Source organism: Lycium ferocissimum, chromosome 12 (assembly GCF_029784015.1).
Source record: "Lycium ferocissimum isolate CSIRO_LF1 chromosome 12, AGI_CSIRO_Lferr_CH_V1, whole genome shotgun sequence".
Lineage (NCBI taxonomy): Eukaryota > Viridiplantae > Streptophyta > Magnoliopsida > Solanales > Solanaceae > Lycium > Lycium ferocissimum.
In genome coordinates this window covers 59,983,230-59,998,536 of record NC_081353.1, presented here as the reverse complement: position 1 = coordinate 59,998,536, position 15,307 = coordinate 59,983,230, and the positions used below count along the sequence as shown (strand labels likewise).

Sequence of the window (15,307 nt, the reverse complement as noted above, 5' to 3'; positions counted from 1 at the left end):
ACAAAAGCAACTATGTAAATGTCTAAATATACAAGTCTGTAAGTCAAAACAACTGTCTGAATGGAAAAAAATAAAGACAGGGATAGATGAGTCTCCAGGCAGCGGCTCGGTAGATGCTGACCCTAGACATTCGAACGAAGGGCCTCGAGATCAGTTACGAGGAGTGGAAGTAGTAGGTGTCATAGGCCGACAACAGTTGGCTAACATATATAAAGAAAGAAACTGAAGAATAGACATGCTCGCAATCAAGTACAATCACAACACAATCCAAGAAGAACAACTCAAGTGTAGAAGTATCAAGTCAGAATCGATGATGTATGAGAATGAAGTAATGAGTGCATATGCAATACAATGATATGCACTGGCCAAATGCGAGTCTCCGTACACACATGTTACGGACGGAATACCTTCACGTCTTAATAGTCATGACCCATGGGGCCCGCGAAGTTCATGTACCAGTCACTCCGCACACAGCCCAGAGATGACCCCATAACACCAACCACACCGCTAGCCATTACGCACACAACCTAGAGATGGTTACGCTATCAAATATGTCCAAAGAACCGCGGATGTTTCCTTCTCACTTATCATCATCAACACCAATCACAGGTAATATCAATGTATCATGGAAATGAGGATGAATGTAATGCAAAATAATAATATCAAGTGTATCATATCAAATCCCAATCGTGCCATACTTGGACATATATCATAATATCAATATCAAGTCAAGTCCTTTCCTCTATCCATGATAATGTCAAGATAAGTGAGAGGGACAACCGTATCATAATCACAATATGGAAACTACATACAAGTACAATATCACACACATGGAAACAAGCCAATAATTCACAAAGAGGCAACAAGCCCACCAATCAGTCAACAATACCAAACCTAAGTAATCCATCCGAACTTCATATCCGAAGGCATAACATGCTTTCTCCGGCAATAACTAACTCTACATATGCTTTCCTAATCGAAGTCTAACCAGAAGGTAAGTCGTAACCTACCTCGCTACCGAGGGCCGAGCCACGAACAATCAAATCTGAGCCTTGCCCTTCTGAAAAAAGCCTCTAAGTAATCAAAGTTTATCCATTATCGAATTCTAAGTTAGAAATGAGAAAAAATGATGCCCATATTGCGATACGTTCGTTCGAATCAAAATCAACTAAGTAAGAGAGGGAAAACTGGCCGACAAGGGTAAAACGGGTGTTTCAAAGACGGAATAGGTAACCCAACATTCTAGAAATTCAATTCTACTCCCTAATTGCTAAATTATTTCAAGTATTCATCAATTTCATCATTCAAGTCAAAACCACCAATTTGGGTATAAACCCTAACTTTCAATCTTTCAATTCTTCAACTATAATGGAAGATTCAAGCCTATTGGTTATTAATTCATCAAATTCCATGCTTAGATTAGTCAAATCCATCAACAAATCTCATATCGGAAGATTAAATATTAAATAATAAAGTAAAGCTCAAAACCCATCTTCATCCTTAGGTTCTCTAGATTTTCTACCATGGATTCCTGCTTACGAAAGGTAAATAAAGGAAATCAAGGTTAGAGAATTTACCCCCAAGAAGAATCTAGTTAGAACCTCTTCAATTCGCCTTGAAGTAACTTAAGAGTAATAAATGTCGGAATAGGAAATGAAGGGTTTTACTTAGCATTAAATAGGATCTGATCTGCATTTCCCGCCGCATCAGTAGTAGGACCGCTATAGCAGGACCACCCCTGCGACACACTACCCGTTACAGATAGTCCGCTCCAGCGGAGCTCCATCCGCTGGAGCGGATTCTCATGAATCCACTCAACACGCGCCAGCGAACCAGGCCTCACCGTGGCGGGTCCGCTGTAGAGCACGCAGTCTCGCCCTAGCAGGATATTAGACACCAACAAATTGTTGGTTTTTCACCAACATCTTCACAAAACCTGACAGTCACCCGACACCTTCCAGATGCAAACCAGACATGTAAACATACATAAAAACATGCTACGGACTCACTCGTGATCTCGAAATTCCCAACAGAGCTCTATTTGACTGGGTCAACACTCAATGGCCAAAGACCAACTTTCCCACCAATAACTCATCCCGAGTGCCTCGAGAACTGAACGAAATATCCCACCAAGTCATAATCAACCATCCAGACCTCTCGAAATCGACGAATTTTCAAAAAAGGTCTGTTTACCCAAAAGTCAACTATCGATCAATTGTTTTTCACTCTTAAGCTCTATTTCTCATAAGTCATCATAAAACTCACCCGACTACCTCGGGAACTGTGCCACCCAACCTTGCCGATTAAAATTATACTAATAGAGCTCTAGAAAGGGTCAACAGGGGTAAATGGGTCAAAAGCACTATAATGACAAAACGGGTTATTACAGGTGCCATGTCAATACTCGAGTGACAACTGTTGTATATAAGCTCTACCAATGGTAAGAACTAGTCCCAATGACCACCAAAGTCAATAACACAAGCTCTCAACATGTCCTCAAGCACCTGAATAGTCCTCTTTGACTAACCATTTGTGGATGAAATGCGGTGCTATGATCCAACTGAGTACCTAACTCCTTCTGCAAATTCCTCCAGAAATGAGGAGTAACTATCTGAGATATTAGAAATGGACACTCCATGTAATTAGACAATTTCCCTGATGTAGATCTGTTCCAACTTCTCTGCTTTGTAAGTAATCTAAACTAGAATAAAGTGTGTAGACTTAGTCAACCTATCCACAATAACCCAACTCGAATAAAACTTGCCTAACGTCTTCGGAAGACCAACCACGAAATTCATAGCAATCCTCTCCCACTTTTACCCGGGAATGGGTATTCTCTGAAGCACACCACCTAGTCTCTGGTGCTCATACTTAACTTGTTGATAAATCAAACACTGAGAAATAAAATCTGTGATGTTTCTCTTCATCCTAACCCACCAAAAGTGCTACCTCAAATCACGATACACCATTGTTATACCCGGATGAACAGGATATCTGGAACTATGAGCCTTTTCCAATATCAAACGAATCAAACCACCAACACGAGAAATGCAAATACGCCTCTTAATCCTCAAGACACCCTGACTATCGATCATGGACTCTTTGACCTTATAACTCAACACCTTATCCTGAATCTTACATAACTTCGCATCATCGAATTGTTGTGCCTTAATATGTTCCAAAAGAGACGACCTCGCCTCAAAAAAAGCCAGAACCCTGCCAGGTTCCGAAATATCCAATCTCATAAAGCTATTAGCAAAAGTCTGAACCTCCATGGCTAAAGGAAACTCCTCGAGAACCAAACGAGCTAAGCTACCCATACTCACTGCCTTTTGGCTCAACGCATCAGCTACCACATTAGCCTTGCTTGGATGATAAAGAATAATGATATCATAATCCTTAAGCAACTTCATCCATCTATGCTGCCTTGAATTGAGACTCTCTGATTGAACACATGTTGAAGACTGGGTGATCGGTAAACACCTCACAATGAACCCCATACAAGTAATGCCTCCAAATCTTCAATGTCAAGACTACCGCCGCCAACTCCAAATCATAAGTGGGGTAGTTCTTATCATAAACCTTCAAATGCCTTGAATAATACACGTTACCTTGCCTTCTTGCATCAACACACAACCCAAACCGATGTGAGAAGCATCATAATATACGGTGAAGTCCTTACCCTTCACAGGTAATGGCAAAATCGGGGTTGAAGTCAACACAACCTTGAGCTTTTGGAAGCTCTCTTCACACTCGTCGGACCACTGAAAAGAACATTCTTCTAAGTCAATTGGGTCAAATCTGAAGCAATTGATGAAAAACCTTTCACAAACCGATGATAATAGCTCGTAAGGCCCACGAAACTATGAATCTCAGTAACTGAAGTAGTCCTCGCCTAATCTCTAACAGCCTCGATCTTCTTGGGATCAACCATAATCTCATCCTTAGAGATAACATGGGCTAAAAATGCCACAGAGCTAAGTCAAAACTCACACTTAGAAAACATGGCATATAACTTCTTTTCCATCAATATACCAAGCACGATCCCCAAGTACTTCTTAGGCTCTTCCTTACTTAGAGAATAAACAAAGATGACATCGATGAACTCAATCGCGAACGAATCCAAATACTGCTTGAAAATCCTATTCATCAAATCCGTAAATGTTGTGGGGGCATTGGTAAGCCCGAAAGACATAACTAGAAACTTATAATGACCATACGGGGCCTAAAGGTTGTCTTCGAAATATCCTCCACTCAGATCTTCAACTGATGATATCCTAACCTCAAGTCGATCTTGGAGAAGACAAACGCACACTGAAGCTGATCGAATAAGTCATCTATGTGGGGTATCAAATACTTGTTTTGAATAGTAACCATGTTCAATTGTCGATAATCGATACACATCCGCGTAGAACCGTCTTTCTTCTTCATGAATAGCACAAAAGCACCCCAAGGGGAAACACTAGGACGAATGAACCCCTTGCTCAATAGATCCTGCAATTGTCCCTTTAACTCTCTCAACTCAGTTGGAGCCATACGGTAAGGTAGAATAGACATAGGACGAGTGCCTGGCTCCAAATCGATATAGAAATTGATGTCAGGGTCATGTGGCATACCGGTTTTTACGAGAAGTTTTACTTGTTTTTAAGCAAGTCAAGTGTCTATTTAATGTGTTTTTAGTGTTTTTCACTCCAAATGTGGAATCGAGCATAGCTAACATCAGTATTTGGAATGAAAATATCAAAGTCTACCATACTAAGGATCACCAAGTATATCCAATAGCCCAAAAGTAACCACACAAGTAGACTCGATCTACTACCACCGAAAATCGGAATAGACACACATATGTCGTAAACTCAATTTACGGATCAAATAAAATCGATTCTCAAACACGGGCCGTATTCCATGGTCGTATTAAAGAATAAGAAGAACCAGAAAGTCAGGCTGAGGAAATGGTGATTTACGAACAACTTTTACGGACCGTATTCCACTTTACGGTCCGTATTTCAAAGCGTATTTAACCATATGAGCATCTGGTAGAAAGTCGAAGTTTTGGAAGTTGAAAGACGACGGACCGTAGCTTTACGGACGTAAACCAATTTACGGTCCGTATCTCAAGAGAGATTGAAGTTGCTCAAAATCGGAAGGAAGACCTGGTCGTAATCGGTTTACGGTCCGTATTTCACTTTACGGACCGTATTTCGTATCGACGGGGACCAAAGTGCAAATCGCAACTTTCACGTTTTCGAACCTATAAATAGTCATTGTAGGGTTTTAATTATTATCGTTATCATATTTTTGTCTCTTGACTTAGAACATTAAATACTCTCTAGTTTTTGAAGGTTCAAACATCAATTCAAGTATTATCAATTCCTCTTTTCTTCCAAAGTAAGCAATTATGAATTCTTCAATTTCTTATTTCTTGTTCTTTGTCATGAGTAGCTAATTTCCCTTACTAGGGTTGTGAACCCAATTGATGGGTGTTTTGTGATTGGGTTTGTGATTGATATACATATAATGGATTATTAGGGTTTATTTATTCTTCATTCTTCATTCATAATTAATGGTTGCAAACATTGATTAAAGCCATAAACCTTGATTTATTTGGGAAAATAATTAGGGTTGGTAAGAATAAATAACAAGGACTCAAAGCTTTAAACTTTGTTTAATAAATTCACTTAGGAATAAGAAGAATTTACTTGGCATGATTAATCGTTCTTCATAGTTACTTTCTTATATTTGGGAAAATCATAGAAAGAGATAATCTTTATTTATTGGGAAATAGTAGAGATTCATATAGAGATTAAGTGCATTCATATAATGATCCATTAGAAGTATATCAAGATCAATACCCATGATCATACACTCTATCTAAAGGGGACACAACCTTAGTTTCTTTTACCATAAATTCACAACCAAAGCAATAGTTAGCAATTAGTTACTAAAAATCCAACTTTTACCAAAATCATCGGATTAAGACATTAGACCTAAACATAGCATCCTACGATTTTAGTAACCTTTTCACACCATATTCCCTATGGGATTCGACCCCAACCTTGTTGGGTTACTATATTTGACAACGTCCGCGTTATACCATTAATAGGTGTAATTTGAGCGTATCAAATTTTGGCGCCGTTGCCGGGGAATACGGTTTTGAAATTACTAAATAGTGTTTGCTTTATTGAAGTCTTTTGCTTATTCCATCACATCTTATTTGCTACTCTGTGTAAACTAGGTGAATATGAATCAGAATCAACGTGCTGGTAACTAGGGGAATCGGTTAAACAATCAGGCGAATGAATCAAATGATGAGAATATTTTCGCTGATCTTGTTCCGGAGGAGGACTATGCATCTGCTATTGTTCAGCCACGAGTTGGAGTTGAGACTGTGAAAATTGACTCCTCTCTATACCAGTTGTTGAAGCTTGAGGGATACTTTTGGAACTCTACCGAGAATGACCCTCAACGTCATTTGCAGAATTTGTGGATGTGTGTGCTAATCACATCCAGAACAACGTTCTACAAGATACTATTCGGTTGAGGTTATTCAAATATTCCTTAGCTGGAGAGGCAAGAACATGGTTTGAGAAGTCCCCGAAATTCGATTACTTCATGGGCGAGATGGTGGTCGCTTTTCTCACAAAATGGTACCCCCCTAGCAAGAAGGTCAAATTCGTGACAAGATCTATGAATTTAAGCAAACCGGGGAACAATTATATGAAGCATGGGAGAGATTCAAGGATTATTTGCGAAGAGCCCAAATCATGGTTTTTCGATCACATACTAATGGAGAAGTTCTACCGAGGGCTAGATCCAAAGGACGCAGTCAATTGGTAATAATGCAGCTGATGGTTGTTTCATCAACAAATCTTATCGACGGGTGACCAACATACTTAACAAGTCGACGACTCATAATCAAGCTTGGCACTCAAACAATGTCGATGTGGTACCGTTTGGTAGTGCTATGATCCAGAATATAGTAAAGGAGAATCAAGATACCCAAGAAACATTGGTAACTTGCAACAAATATTTCCTTGCCGACGAAGAAGTTTGATGAATCCCGATCAAAAGGTAAATGTTTGTGAGGAAAGATACAGTTTTACCAAAAGGGATGTACCATACTCAAGATGGTCCATTCCATGATGGGCCCCTATGCAAATTGAAGATGCTAATTATGTTAATAACTCTCAAGGGGGTTACCAAAGACAGAACTACCAAGGTGGTTATCAGAGTCAGAATCAATGGAGACCTCAACAAGGTCAAGGTGCTTATAACAACTCTGGGAACTACAACAATAATTATGGTGGTGCGAACCAAGGGAGCTACAACAACAAGAACAATTTTGGGAACAAGAGTTCCAATCCTTATATACCACCGAAAGGGCAGTCAATAGAGCAAGGTAGTTCGAAGGTTGAATCAATGCTTGAGAAGATTCTGGCCAATCAGTCTAAGTCTGAGAGGACTTTATCTGGGCTGACAGAGACAATGGGTTCCCATACAGCGGCTATTTTGAAGCTTGAGTCACAGATGAGGGATATTTCTAGAGAGCAGGACCCTCCTAAAAAGGGAGGACTTCCGAGTGACACTATTCCAAATCCAAAGAATGGGGGAGGCGGTGTAGACCGTGTGTTTGCCATCACTACTAGGAGTGGTAAAATACTCCAAGGGGCTGATAAGAAGGTGATTGATCTTGAGCCGATAGATGAAGAGGATGAGGTGCATCCAAGCACCCATTATTGTTGATGAGAATCCATCGACAAGAAGGTTGTCGATATTCCAGAGATAGTGAAGGATGCTGAGAACACAAGCAAGCAGACTGTGAAAGGGGCTCTCCGCCCTTTGACTCAACCTTTTCAAATCTAAACCTCCCTTTCCTCGCAGGTTGGTAAAGAAGAAGGAAGATGCTAAGTTCGAGAAGTTTTATGATCAACTTGAAGCGCTTATCTCTAAATTTTCCCTTCTTGGAAGTTGTCAAGAGATGCCCGATTTTGCTAAATATTTGAAGGACTTGCTGACCAAGAAGAAAACGGTTCAACATGAAACCGTAAGTTTGACTCACACTGTGAGTTCCATCATCTCAACTACTACTGTTCAGAAAAAGGGAGATCCTGGGGCGTTCACCATTCCTTGTTCTGTGGGACACCATGATTTTGCTCGTGCTTTGTGTGATAATGGGGCGAGTATTAATTTGATGCCCCTTGCTATATACAAACAATCAGGTTTGGGGATGCCAAGGCCGACTACTATGAGGTTACAAATGGCTGATAGGTCTATCAAAAGACCCGTTGGGTGGTTGATGATGTACTTGTGCGGGTTGGTGAATTTATGTTGCCCGCCGATTTTGTGATTCTTGACCGTGCCGTTGATCGGACATTCCTATTATTCTAGGGGAGACCTTTCCTTGCTACAGAGAGCTCGATGGATTCGGAGAAAAATGAAATCAAGTTCCGAGTCAACGATGAAGAAGTGACTTTTCAGACTAGCAAGGGGATAAAGTTACCAAGTGCTTACGAGAGCATTTCGGTAATTGATTCATTTGATGTTATTGATGAAGCAGTGGAGTTCAAGATGGAAAAAGAAAGTTTGGGTGAAGCTCTAGCTGGTATTCTTATTAACTTTGATGCTGAGGACATGGAAGGTTATGTGGAGACAATAAATTTACTTGTTGGGTTGGGATCATATTCCTACCACCCAAAGAAGCTGAATCTTGATCTGGAAAATAGAACAACTCCTCCAGCAAAGCCTTCGATCATTGAGCCACCTAAATTGGAGCTTAAATAGCTCCCATCACATCTGAAGTATGAGTTCCTTGGTCCGGACAATACATTGCCAGTGATTGTTTCAGCTCTACTGACTGAGGAGCAGATTTTACAGCTTTTGGAGGTGTTGAGGGAGTATAGGCGTGCTATTGGTTGGACCATAGCAGACATTCGAGGTATTCCATCTGGGATCTGTGAGCACAAAATCCAGTTGGAGGAAGATAGCAAACCGAGTGTAGAGCATCAGAGGCGACTGAACGAGAATATGCAAGAGGTAGTCAAGAAAGAGATCATCAAATGGTTGGATGCGGGAGTGGTTTACCCAATTGCTGATAGTAAATGGGTGAGCCCAAATCCAATGTGTTCCTAAGAAGGGCGGCATCACTGTGGTGCCAAATGCAAAGAATGAGTTGATCCCAACTAGAACCGTAACCGGATGGAGAGTTTGCATGGACTATCGCAAGCTCAACACAGCCACATGCAAGGACCATTTCCCCATGCCTTTTATTGATCAAATGCTTGATAGGCTAGCGGGGCGTTCCTACTATTGCTTCCTTGATGGTTATTCGGGCTACAATCAGATCAACATTGCTTTGGAAGATCAGGAGAAGACTACTTTTACTTGTCCTTATGGGACGTTTGCATTTAGCCGGATGCCTTTTGGTTTGTGTAATGCACCAGCCACTTTTCAGAGGTGCATGATGTCAATCTTCTCTGACATGGTAGAGGATTTCTTGGAGGTGTTCATGGATGACTTCTCTGTTGTGGGGGATTCATTTGAAGATTGTCTTGGCCATCTGGGTCAAGTGCTGAAAAGATGTGAGGAGACAAATCTCGTGCTAAATTGGGAGAAGTGCCATTTTATGGTGAAGGAAGGAATCGTCCTCGGTCACAAAATCTCTGAAAAGGGAATTGAGGTCGATCAGGCGAAAATTGATGTGATTGCAAAACTTCCACCACCTATCCCAGTCAAAGGTGTCCGAAGTTTCTTGGGACATGCTAGGTTCTACAGGCGCTTCATCAAAGATTTCTCCAAGATTGCTAACCCGATGTGCAAGCTTCTTGAAAAAGAGGCTAAGTTTGTGTTTGATGATAAGTGCCGGAAGGCATTTGAGGAGTTAAAAGAGCGTCTCACTACTGCTCCGATTATTGTTGCGCCTGACTGGTCCTTGCCCTTTGAATTAATGTGTGATGCTAGTGGTTTCGCAATAGGTGCTGTGCTTGGGCAGAGGCACAACAAAATTATGCACCCGATCTATTATGCAAGCAGAACACTAAATGCTGCCCAGATGAATTACACAGTGACGGAGCAAGAGCTGCTTGCCATTGTGTTTGCTTTTGAGAAATTTCAGGACTACTTGTTGGGGTCCAAAGTAGTGGTTTACACTGATCATGCAGCCTTGAGATACCTCATGGCAAAGAAGGAAGCAAAGCCATGACTTATCAGATGGGTGCTATTGCTGCAAGAGTTTGATTGTGAGGTAAAGGATCGCAAGGGCACCGAGAACCAGTGTCCGACCATCTCTCTCGCCAAGAGGCCGGGAGACCTTCTCTGCGATGAGCTTGACATAGATGATGCTTTTCCGGATGAGAGGGTGTTGGCTGTGTCAATGGAGGTGGCACCGTGGTATGCTGACATTGCCAATTATTTGGTAACAGGCATAGTTCCAGAAGATATCAAAGCCTACCAAAAGAAGAAATTCTTGCGGGATGCTCGGCAGTACTACTGGGACGAGCCTTATTTGTTCCGAACATGCGCTGACAACATCATTCGGCGCTGTGTTCCGGAAAGTGAAGTGATGGCGATTCTAAAGGCGTGCCATGACTCTCCTGTTGGGGGTCATCATAGTGGAAATCGGACTGCAGCTAAGGTACTTGAATGCGGTTATTACTGGCCGACCATTTTTCATGATGCTAATTTATTGGTGCGGTCTTGTGATCAATGTCAGAGGCAAGGGAATATAGGCAGAAGGCAAGAGATGCCTATGAATTTTGTTATGGAGGTAGAAGTGTTCGATGTCCTGGGGATTGACTTTATAGGACCCTTTGTGAGTTCGTGTGGCATGAAATACATTCTGGTTGCTGTGGATTATGTGTCAAAATGGGTAGAAGCCGTGGCTTTACCTAATAACGAGGCCAAGAGTGTCATGGGGTTCCTCAAGAAGAACATATTTACTCGCTTTGGTACTCCGAGAGCTATAATCAGCGATGGTGGATCCCACTTTTGCAATAGAGCTTTCACGGGTTTGATGGAGAAATATGGTGTAAAACATAGGGTGGCAACACCTTACCATCCTCAGACAAGTGGGCAGGTTGAAGTATCCAATAGGGAGATCAAGAGTATTCTAGCAAAAACTGTAAATGCAAATAGAACTGATTGGGCCCGCAAGCTCGATGATGCTCTATGGGCATACCGGACTGCTTTCAAAACTCCGATTGGGACTTCACCCTTCAAGCTTGTGTTCGGAAAAGCTTGTCACTTGCCGGTTGAACTTGAGCACAAGGCTATGTGGGCTTTGAAGAAATTGAATATGGATTGGGAGGAAGCAACCAAGCTCAGGTTGTTTCAACTAAATGAGATGGATGAGTTTCGGTACCAAGCATATGAGAGTGCAAGACTATATAAAGAAAGGATGAAGCAATACCATGACAAGAAGATCTTGAAGCGAGAGTTCTACAAGGGTGATCCTGTATTGTTGTTTAACTCTCGGTTGAAGTTGCTACCTGGTAAGCTTAAATCAAGGTGGTCTGGTCCGTTTGAGGTGGTAGGTGTTTCACCCCATGGAGCGATTGAGTTAAAGTCCGGAGATGGAACTCGAACATTTAAGGTGAATGGGCAGAGATTGAAGCACTATCACGGGATGGTTTTGGAGGATAGGATTCTTGACCGATACAGGTTGAAGCACCTCGGAACGAACGATGATCTGGTGCACGCTGATAAGGAGTGAATGGTTACCACCGTCGTGCCGCGACGTTAAATCAAGCGCTTCTTGGGAGGCAACCCAAGTGTAATGTTTATTTTTCTTTTGTTTGTTTTTTATTACATATAGGGTAATGGTTGTTTTGGTGCAGGAATATATTGCAGAGAATATTGCTGAATAGCAGGTAAGTTCAGTAGTAAGAGACTGTTTTGCAACATTGCAAAATACGCCTGCAGTTTACGGACCGTATTTCACAATACGGCTCGTAAAATGGGGCGTATTTAACAATGTCACAAAACAGTAAGCACTGTAATGCAACATGAAAGTTTACGACCATGGAAGACGGACCGTATTGTGAAATACGGTCCGTAAATCTGATCGTAATCTTTCATGAGACAATACAGTGTACTGCCCACATCAATATCTCTAAATACGGGCCGTAAATCACTTTACGGACCGTATTTAGAACCAAAAAAAAAAAAAAAAAAAATTTAAAACTAGAGAGACAAAGATTTAAATCACTTCATACCACACGATTTCAAATCCCCTCCACGATCAAACCATAACTTCCCTCCTTCCATCTCAACCCCACGATTTCCCACAAAAAACCCATCATCTTCCATTTTCTAAACTCCATAAATACACAACTTCACACTCTCAAACACTCCACTCTCACAAAACTCGAAATCTCTCTGCCCTAGGTTGAAAATTAGTTGTTATTGAAGTTATTTTCTCAAAGTCCTTTAAGTTATCATCTGTTGGTTCATCATAAAAAGGTATGATTGACACTCTCCACTCTTATTTTACAGCATTGAGTTTGAACTTGGTGGTAAGTGTTGATTAGGCTAGGTTTTGTGAAATTAAGTGTTTGCTTACCTTGGTTAATGATCTTGTGTGGGGATAACAATGTTAAATTCTTTTAATTCTCTTGGGAAGTTGTTAATAAAACCCAAATGGGTTGGAGGGCATTCCATACCTTAAAATTCAAAATTTGAAGTTTTGGTCTGCCCACCAATAGCTTGACTCTTGAGGGATTAATGAAAAATTGGTAGAAAATTGGGTGAAGTCTGAGTAACCTAATCCCCAAAACAATGTGAAACCGAGATGTGTAACGAAATCCGAAAATCAAAACATGTTCTATGTCTGTGATGCGAAAAACGATCGTACTTTACGGACCGTATTTCAGCCACGGTCCGTCTTTAAGCATTTCACCGAGGGACAAAAGTTCTCCAAGAAAATGAGCAGTTTACCGATCTCGGGGACCGTAATTCAATTTACGGTCCGTCTTTTCGAGTTTACGGTCGTACGACAATACGCTTTTTATGCACAGCTAGTTTGTTCTTATTTTTGATCGGATGTTCCATGGTAGCTAATATGATGTGTCTTTTGCAGGAATGGGTCAGAAAAAGAGTGCAAGGAAAGCGGGGGCCAAAAGCAAAGGCACAAGAAAGAAATTGCGCTCGGATTTTAATTTGATAGATGAACCCTCCAATTTGGAAGGGGAAAAATCAGGATCCGAGTGCGCAGAAGTTATACCGCCACCAAAGGTCAGAAGGGCCCCCACGCAAGGCACATCGGCAAGGCCATCTACGCCCCCAACAATGACTCCATCCATATCCGCGAAGCCTCCCGTCCGAAGAGAGGGATTCTCGCGGAAAGTATCAAGCAGGGGGTCGCCAACCAAACAAAGACAGAGAGAGTGGCTCGCAGGGCCAAGTGATGGTGATGCTCCGGATGATGGTACGCCGCCAGAGGGTCGTAAACTGGCCGTCCGGACCAAACGGCTGGAGGAAGAAAAACTTAGATTCTCGGTCAAAGGGTCAAAGAAATTGTATGACCAATGGATGGCTGGGACAGAAACTGGGGGACAGCCGCAGAGGAAAATATTTGAGGAGCGGCGACTGATTTTCGATGGTATCTCGGCTCATCCACAGCTGGACGATACCATCAAAATGTACAAGCTGGATGTTTTCACTCATGAACCGGGAGACTATGCTCCGCACATTGTGCGGGAATTCTATGCATCATATGGGGCTGTGTTGATGTCGATGAAGAAGCCGAGTCGTGCATGGCATGAGATACCCATTTTGGAGAATGTGACAGTCCGGAACTCACTTGTCGATATTTCCTCCAAAGCCATCAACAAAGTCCTATTCGGTAATGATTTTGTGGCGCCTACTGATCTGAGCCTGTTCCTAGACAAAAGAGACCGGAAAGACAAGAAATCTGTGAGGGAATGGACTGCTGCGATTATCACATCCGAGCCACATAAGCAAAAATGGACTAATGATGGGAGAGTCAAGATTGCTAAAAGTTGTTTGTCCACGGAAGCTAAGTTTTGAAGTGACGTTGCTTCGGTACAGATCACTCCAACCCAAGTGCGGATAATACCCTCTCTCCAATTAAGGTGCAAACACTATTGCCTCGTTGATGTCAAGGTATCCGATGAATATTGGGGATCTCATTACTGAGGAGCCGCATGTACGGGCACACAAGCCCAACCAGAACATGGTATTTTCGTGTCTTATCACGGAATTGTGTAGACGGGCAAGGATATTTCAAATTTTCCGATATGGGGACGGCACCATCACATGATTTTGCCGCTCGTATGGGAGATTGGAGGAAGAATAAGGTAAAGGGCAAGAAGGACCGAGAGGCGGATCAGTCCGGTGATGACGACGACACTCGCCAGAGCCGAGTCCGAGCCATGCTTATGGACCGACCCGCAGAGCCCGAGATTGGTGTTGTTGCCGCCGCGACCGATGCTCCCACTCCCATGTGTGTCCCGCATATCGTACATACACCGCTTCGCAACCGAGATAGGTGTTTCGAGGCGAGGCCTCCACCACCACCGCACCGCCCACACAGGCCCTCCTTCGGGGTCCGGCCACGCCGCCGAGACATCCGAGCCCGAGCCGCCGATCCGCAGTTGGAGTTGCTTCACTTCGCCATGCGTAATTACAAATGATTGCGCTCAAGGCAAAATGAGGGCCGAAAGGCAGTAGGAAAATCTTGCAACTGAATTTAAGCCGAAAGTGGTAAAAATAGTGCAGCAGTTGGTTACAGAGGCGACCACAGAGATCCGTGCGGAGTTCGAGAAAAAGCACGAATTGTATCAGGCTCGACTGGATAGTTTTGAGTCAAAATTATTGACTCGAGAGCAGACCACACCCGGTGGGGAGTCTGTCTCATTGAGGAGTGAGTTGGATAAGCTGAAGAAGGAGCTTGAGGCACTCAAAGTGCAAGGTATGGTAGCCGCACCACCACGTGCCATTTTGCCTAATACATTTAAGGTGCTGGATCTGATGGATTCTGAGGAGGAGGCGGAGGATGCCGAACCCCTTGTGCGCGATACAAGAAAGAGGGTCCGTGAGCCATCTGAGGACCCAGAGGAGTTGGCCAAGAGGTTAAAGAAGACAGAGGAGAAGGAAATGCAGCAGGCAATTTTTCAGTCGTTAGTTGAGCCGCAACGCCAACCAGGAGAGTCCACGAGTCAGTCGCCGAATGCAGCGGGCCAGTCGTGAGTTTCGCACAGCACTAAGGGCGCCAAGGTACCACTTCTTTCCCTCGTTCTTATAAGTGATGCACTGAGACAGTGCTTGATTTTTTTGTTGGGGGTGGGAGTGT

At 42.7% G+C, this 15,307-nt stretch overlaps 1 non-coding gene across 1 annotated transcript; it reads right to left on the bottom strand.

Annotated features, from left to right (window-relative positions):
* Positions 1-6,669: 6,669 nt before the first annotated feature.
* LOC132041288 (small nucleolar RNA R71) lies at positions 6,670-6,771 on the bottom strand. The gene has a single exon (XR_009410985.1). It is a non-coding gene; the product is annotated as a small nucleolar RNA R71 (small nucleolar RNA).
* Positions 6,772-15,307: the final 8,536 nt, after the last annotated feature.